At 44.0% G+C, this 6,827-nt stretch overlaps 1 long non-coding RNA gene across 1 annotated transcript; it reads right to left on the minus strand.

The window, feature by feature from the left end:
* Window positions 1-2,057: 2,057 nt before the first annotated feature.
* Window positions 2,058-4,273, minus strand: LOC133503806 (uncharacterized). Its single transcript, XR_009795840.1, has 3 exons — window positions 3,946-4,273; window positions 2,426-2,592; window positions 2,058-2,331 (listed from the first exon to the last, which is right to left on the minus strand). It is a non-coding gene; the product is annotated as an uncharacterized LOC133503806 (long non-coding RNA).
* Window positions 4,274-6,827: the final 2,554 nt, after the last annotated feature.

Below are 6,827 nucleotides of genomic sequence, written 5' to 3' on the forward strand. Positions count from 1 at the left end.
TCCACCAGCAGCCCGTGGGCACAAAAAAAATCAGCGCCGAGGAGAGGGAATGAGACATCCGCAGTGACAAAGTCCCATGTGAAGCGCTGACTCCCGAAACACAAGTCCACAGTCCTCATGCCATAAGAGCGGATAGGGGAGCCATTAGCGGACAGTAGGGGTGGCCCATGAGTCCCGCCAGCGGCGTCCTCCGCAGTGGCCGTCAGGACGCTCCTCTGGGCGCCGGTGTCGCAAAGGAATTTGCGCCCGGAAAGGTTGTCCTTGACGAACAGCAGCCGGCTCTTCGCGCCCACGCTCACGGCCGCTGCGAAGCGTGGGCTTTGGCGTTTCCCGACGCGTCGTAGTTGCAAGGGGCGCGGCACCTCTTCGCTTTCGCACCGAAACGGGCATGGAAGTAGCACAAGCCTGTGCCAGCACGGCCGTCGGTGCCGAAGGGGCCCCTGCTGGATGCCACCCCCGCGCCCGAAGGTGAGTAACTGCGCGTCACGGCCAGCGTCTCAGGGGAGAAGCGCTGGGTTGCCAGGAAGAAACGGTCGGCCTCCTCGGCCAGGGCCCGGGGCTCAGTGGCAGTACTGTTCGCGAGCGCCGTCTGAACATGCGGTGGCATATGCCTGAGAAACAGTTCCATGAAAATGAAATTGGGCTCTTCCGTGCCCAGCAGGTTTAGCATCATTTCCATGAGTTCGGAAGGTTTGCTGTCCCCCAGTCCATTAATAGCCAACAGACGTCGGGCACGTTCCGGCCGTGAAAGCTCAAAAACCTTGAGAAGGTGAGCCTTGATCCCAGCATACTTATCTCGGGCCGGGGGAGAGGTGATGAAGTTCACTGCTCTGGCCGCCGTTGAGCTCCCGAGTGCTGAGACAACGTGGTAGTAACGCGTGGAATCATCTGAGATCCCGCGGAGGGCGAACTGAGCCCCAGTCTGTGCAAACCACGCTGCCGCGGACGTCTCCCAAAACTCCGGCAATTTGAGGATGGCGGTTGCCATGTTCGTTTCAGTCTCGAAAACGCCGGGACTGACGTCGGGGTCACCAGTGTAGCGCCGGAGAAAAGGAGTCGGAGGCGGAGTGTCGGACACAGGAACAGAACTTGCTTTATTGTTCGACATCACCAAAGTACTCGCATAACGGCGGGAACTCTGTTAACCTTTCCTCCGGAAGCGCAACATCAAAAACAGTCCGTGCGGAACCCCGCACCCCAACTCGAGGTTCCGCGGGTGAATTATGTAAACACCACAGTCCCATTATATGGGCCGCGGAGATTTGATGCTTTTGTGAGGAGTTGGTTTCATTGTAGAGATTATACAAGCAGGCGTGGCCAGACTTTTTTTTTTCCCTTCCCTAAATTGTACTTTTCAAGCACTCTGTTTCTTGCGTTCGACCCGCAGCGGGGATGGCGGCAGAGGGGTTTGCACGCGCGCATCGCCGTAAATAGTAACCGGGAAATGTTGTGTGCTTACACATATATATCCATCCATCCATCCATCCATCCATTTTCTTAGCTGCACGATGGTCGAAGGTGTGCTGGACCTTATACTAGCTGTCAACGGGCTGGAGGCAAGTTTACACACATGCAGACATGGGGAAAACATGGAAACTCCACACACGTAAGTCCGGGATTGAACAGCTGTGCCACGCTCATAACGTATGTTGTTGCTTTACCGTACCAGTACAAGAGACTATGATTTAGCGGCTAATAACCAGTAATGATTAAATGCTTACAAATTTCCCTACTGTTGAATGAGCCTTAACTGTGACAGCCACAGCTTTATCCCGTCAGGTTGACCCCACGGGAGGTTAAAGAACACTAATTTGGGTGCTTTTTCTCAGTTTTGGTGCAGAACAAGTCGCTTAGCTAGAACGAATGGTCTGTAATGCTAAGCACCGGAGACGTCAAGGGCGGAGTCAAGGATGTTTCTTCCGTGTTTGGCTGTGAAAGCAGGTACATATCCATATTTTGGTTGTATTTTAAATATGTTCTTTATTTTCAATTTTTATTTTCAATTCATGTCCAAAATATATGTAATAATAATATTACTTCACATTGGAGGGTTTGTTGTACATGTGAATTTTGGGGAGGGTCTTCCTTTAAGCTTGTACAGAGAGCAGCTTTTATGAATAATGACACAAAAGGATAGGTCCACCAAAGCTGGGTGGCAGATAGTCCGCTGCGGGAGACTGCTTGGCCACAGTGGCGACAACACTGAAGTCCAGCGCCTTCCACCAAGGCAATGATTTCCACGGAAGTAGGCAGATGACAGCCGAGCCACAGCAGCTCCACAGATGTACAGATGGCAGTGCCACAATCAAAGTCAACAATGACTATGGCCAACTGAATAGGAGAAAGTTGAACAGGATATCATAGTCACTGATGGTGTAGTGGTACGCTCGCAGTTTGGAGGATCTGGGTTAAAATCAGGCCTCACCTGTATGATGTTTGTATGTTCTCCCCAGCCGGCACAGTGAACCAGCTGGAAAGCGATGGCCTCACAGTTTTGAGGACCCGGGTTCAATCCCAGGCCTCCCTGTGTGGAGATTCCACGTTCTCCCTGTGCCTGCATGGTTTTCCTCCGGGCATTCTGGTTTCCTCCCACTTCCCCAAAACATGCAACATTAATTGGCCACTCTAAATTGCCCCTCGGTGTGATTGTAGGTACGACTGTCTGTCTCTATGTGCCCTGCGATTGGCTGGCAACCAGTTCAGGGTGTACCCCGCCTCCTGCCTGTTGACAGCTGGGATAGGCTCCAGCACTCCCCACGACCCTTATGAGGATAAGTGACTAAGAAAATTGATGGATGTAAAGTATGCAGGTATTTTTATTTCACATTCACACTGGTGTAACTTTTAGCTAAAACATTACTGAATCGATTTCCTATCATTGAATCATTTCAGATGTTATTGTTCCAAATAAACTTGTATCATCCTGAAATCCAGTAGGTAACACAAATCGTGATACAAATTGTTACACCCCTACTACCTCTCTTTCTGTCTATGCTTCCACAGACCAAAAACATAATTGTTAATTAGACTTGACATGATAAGATATCAAAAATGAATGAATTAATGCATAAATCAATTAATGAAGTTGGACCTTTAGTCACAAGCATGCCCCTGCACACTTTGTGTGGCCACCTACTGCTCATGGGGCACATACAGATTGCCAGAGCTCATTACATTAAAAGTAGCATGAACCGAATGAATCACATTGTCTTTTCTGAGTCCATTTCAAGCAGAGATATGTTGCACTAAATCAAGGAAAAATCTTATATCAGAGGTGCAAACTCATTTGACTTCGCCGGCCATATCCAACCCAATTTGATCTCAAGTGGGCAGACCCAGTATATCTAGTGTATAGCCTTATAAGATATAAACAAAAAACAGTTTAACTTTTTTCTCTTTCTTTTTTCTTTCTTTTTCTTTCTTTCTTTCTTTCTTTCTTTCTTTCTTTCTTTCTTTCTTTCTTTCTTTCTTTCTTTAACCACTTTTGGGTTCACAAAATATAAATATTTGTTAATCGCTATCTTGTTTTTGGTATTATGTATCATATGACCAATCTGAAAAGCATTATAGAAATAGAAATTCAAATTTGCTTCTTATTTAATTGTCACTTAGTACCTTGCGATAAAAAGCTGAAAATAGATACGAATTGATATGAAGTTAGTAAGCGTTAGCACAAACAATTAGGAACACCCTCTCCAACTATTAGCATGCATTGAATTATCTTACATTGCTCCAAAGAAGTGACTTCCAATTTTTCCTTGTCAGGGGGTCACCACCACAGCGAGTCACTGACATGATTTGTTTGTGTGAAGTCACCTAATCATGCACATCTCAAAAACATGCATCAATTGGAGAGTCTAAATTCCCCCTAGGTGGGATTGTAGGTACGACTGTCTGTCTCTATGTGCCCTGCGATTGGCTGGCAACCAGTTCACTGTACCCTACCTCCTAGGTGAAGATAGCTGGGATAGGCTCCAGCATTCCCACAACCCTTGTGTGGCTAAGCAGCTCAGAGAATGGATGGATGTAGCAATACATGATGTAATACATTTGGTATATGAGTATTGCTTCACGCAAAATTGTCTATTGATTGAAGGGATGCCCCGCTATGCAGATCTTTCTTCTTTCTCTCAGGTTCATGCATTTCAAGTCACGTGTATCAAAGCACTTCTGGTTGTATGGTACATGTGTCAGAATAATAGCATGAGTTTCAAAATAAGAGCCTAGTCATAGAAATGATTTAAATTTTTAGTAAAGGGCAGAACAGGACCAATGGGCTGGATTAGACCCCCTGACGGGCCAGTTCTCACCCACTGTATGTTTGACATCAATGTCTTACATTGATTATGACTGAATCGATGAAATATTCTAATGTATTTCATTAGATTCCTCTTGTGCACATGTTTGTGTGTGCTTGTACCCATGGACGTGAATCATACGAACGCTTATCACGTGACTTTATTAGAATGCTTATGATAAAGAAACAGCAATATTCATGCCCTTGCTTTAAAGCCTCCTTTACTCATTTCTGTAGCATTTCAATATCAAACATGTTTTCAGAGTTGCAGCACAGACGCACACACATTAAATCTAAAGTGCATTGAGAATAAATTGTCATACCTCACATTTTCCTTGAAAGTTGCTTGGCATGCTGAAATCTTGTTGTACCTCAAATTGCAGATGTAGCCGGAAAGAATTTCAAAATGAATGCAAATCTCCCTCCTTCCCTCTCCCTCTCTCTCTTGCTATGTGCCGGAGGAAGCACTATCTGTCCTTTGATTCCAGGGTGAGACTGTTGCATTTCAGTGAGGCAGCCAAAATTGCAGCGGTTGACTTAATATGGATATGCAGCCATGACATTAAAGAGGAAGACATAATTGAAGAACATAACTACAGGACAGGTGGGGTGATGGTTGTCACAGTGACGAATTGGCCATAAGATGTAGAGGAGAATGTCTCTCCTCCTTTCTTCTCCTTTGAATCTGTCATCCAGTAATTTTTATGTCAATCTGTTGTTTACTTTTGACTTGCCCACGTTTGGATGATGAATTCAAATTTCATGGAACATGACCCATAGGTTGAGGTTTGACACATGATGCATACAGGACCTGCAGCTTTGGTTTTTTTTTTTTAACAATTAAGCAGAACTTGCATTTAACATTGGGAAAATATAAATTAAAAAATAACAAAAGATAGATAGATAGATAGATATGAAGAGTTCAGACGCAAAAGCAGATATATCCATTTTTTCTGTTTCTGTAGATTCTTTGATTTATATAAACAGCATACTATAAATAAATAAATAAACAAAATCACAATTTTTAAAATGAAAATATGCAACAGAGAAAAACAAAGCTCATGAGAAATGTTTGCATTTGGGAAATCAACTAAAAAATAATTAAGATTTCATTTTAATGCAAAATACTATAAATCCACTTAATGTTTCGTTGCGAAACCATATAATTATTTGCATATTATTAATTTGCTGTATATAATTGGGTATTTTGAAAGATTTTAGCCTGTGAAATAACTACGTTGGCATTAATGTTCGAAACAGGTCATGAAAGAATAAAATTAATTCAACATTCGCTGTTCACTCCCCACCAAAAAAAAAAAAAAAGAAGTTATGTTACGACACCTGAATGATGATTGGACGACAAATGACACTTTACATCACATTGGGTTATTTGTCTATCTTAGATTAATTGTTCAGACTACCCCATGTGTATAACCAGTGGTTAAAATATTAAAGACTTGCCAAGACTGGTCTTAGTCTCATCATGCTTAACATTCGCTGCTCAAACCCCATTGCTGAGTGCCAAGCAAACCAGAAATAGATCCCAATATTAGTCTATGGTCTGACTTGACCCGGGCTCAAACCTAGATCTCCCAGCCCGGAAGTAGATGTTCTACCATCTTAGCTACCCGGGCTGGTCAATGGTCATACAGATCCTTTCTCAGAAATACTTCACTGAATATGCAAACTAAGTAGTTTATTGCTGCTTAACGTACAAAATTCCAGGACTTTGCTGCTTTGTAAAGTTAAACCTTAGTAAGGTTATTATTATCATCACAAAAAAATTATAGAAAAATACACGCTGACAAAGTGAACCAATTTGGAATTCAACCGCTGTACTGAAAGGCCAAATCACTTATCAAGATTACTGGGGACTTAGATAGTATACTCACGAATGACACCTTGCACACGCGAATTTTCTCCTTGTTTTATTTCATCATGCCACTGTGACGAGTCCTTTTGGCTAAATACCTAACGGAATTCTTGGGTTCCTTTTTCATCCCTGAGGAGAGGCTCGATTGCGTCCTCAAATACAGTATCTGGTTTTGCGACAAAAGTGATTTGTCATGCTCCTGGCATCCTCCCTAGGCTGGGTGTGGTCAGCCAATTAGTCGGCACACACCTGCACCCTGGTTTGGGCTGAGTACACCTGGTACTTATAGGACACGGGGGACAACTAGTCCGCCACCAGATCGTTGAGCTTCATGTCCCGTTCCAGCAGTCTCGTATCCCTGATCGACAACCTGTGTGTACCGACCTTCGCCTGTTCTCCGACTCACCCCTAAGCCTGCCTCTTCTGCTACTGCTGCTCTTACGGACTGACTTGCTGATCATAGACCTTGGACTGATTAAAGGCTGTTGTACTCTACCTGCTTGCCTCTGGAGTCGTGCATTTGGGTCCGCCCTCGAGCCTCGTCGTGACAGATTATGCGACATGAAAACCAATATAAACGGCTACTGAATGGGGGTTACTTTAGTTTTTTTAAAAATGGCATTTATCAGCTTTTGCGAAAGAACTCTTCATATATAC

This window comes from Syngnathoides biaculeatus, chromosome 7 (assembly GCF_019802595.1).
Source record: "Syngnathoides biaculeatus isolate LvHL_M chromosome 7, ASM1980259v1, whole genome shotgun sequence".
NCBI classification, from domain to species: Eukaryota; Metazoa; Chordata; class Actinopteri; order Syngnathiformes; family Syngnathidae; genus Syngnathoides; species Syngnathoides biaculeatus.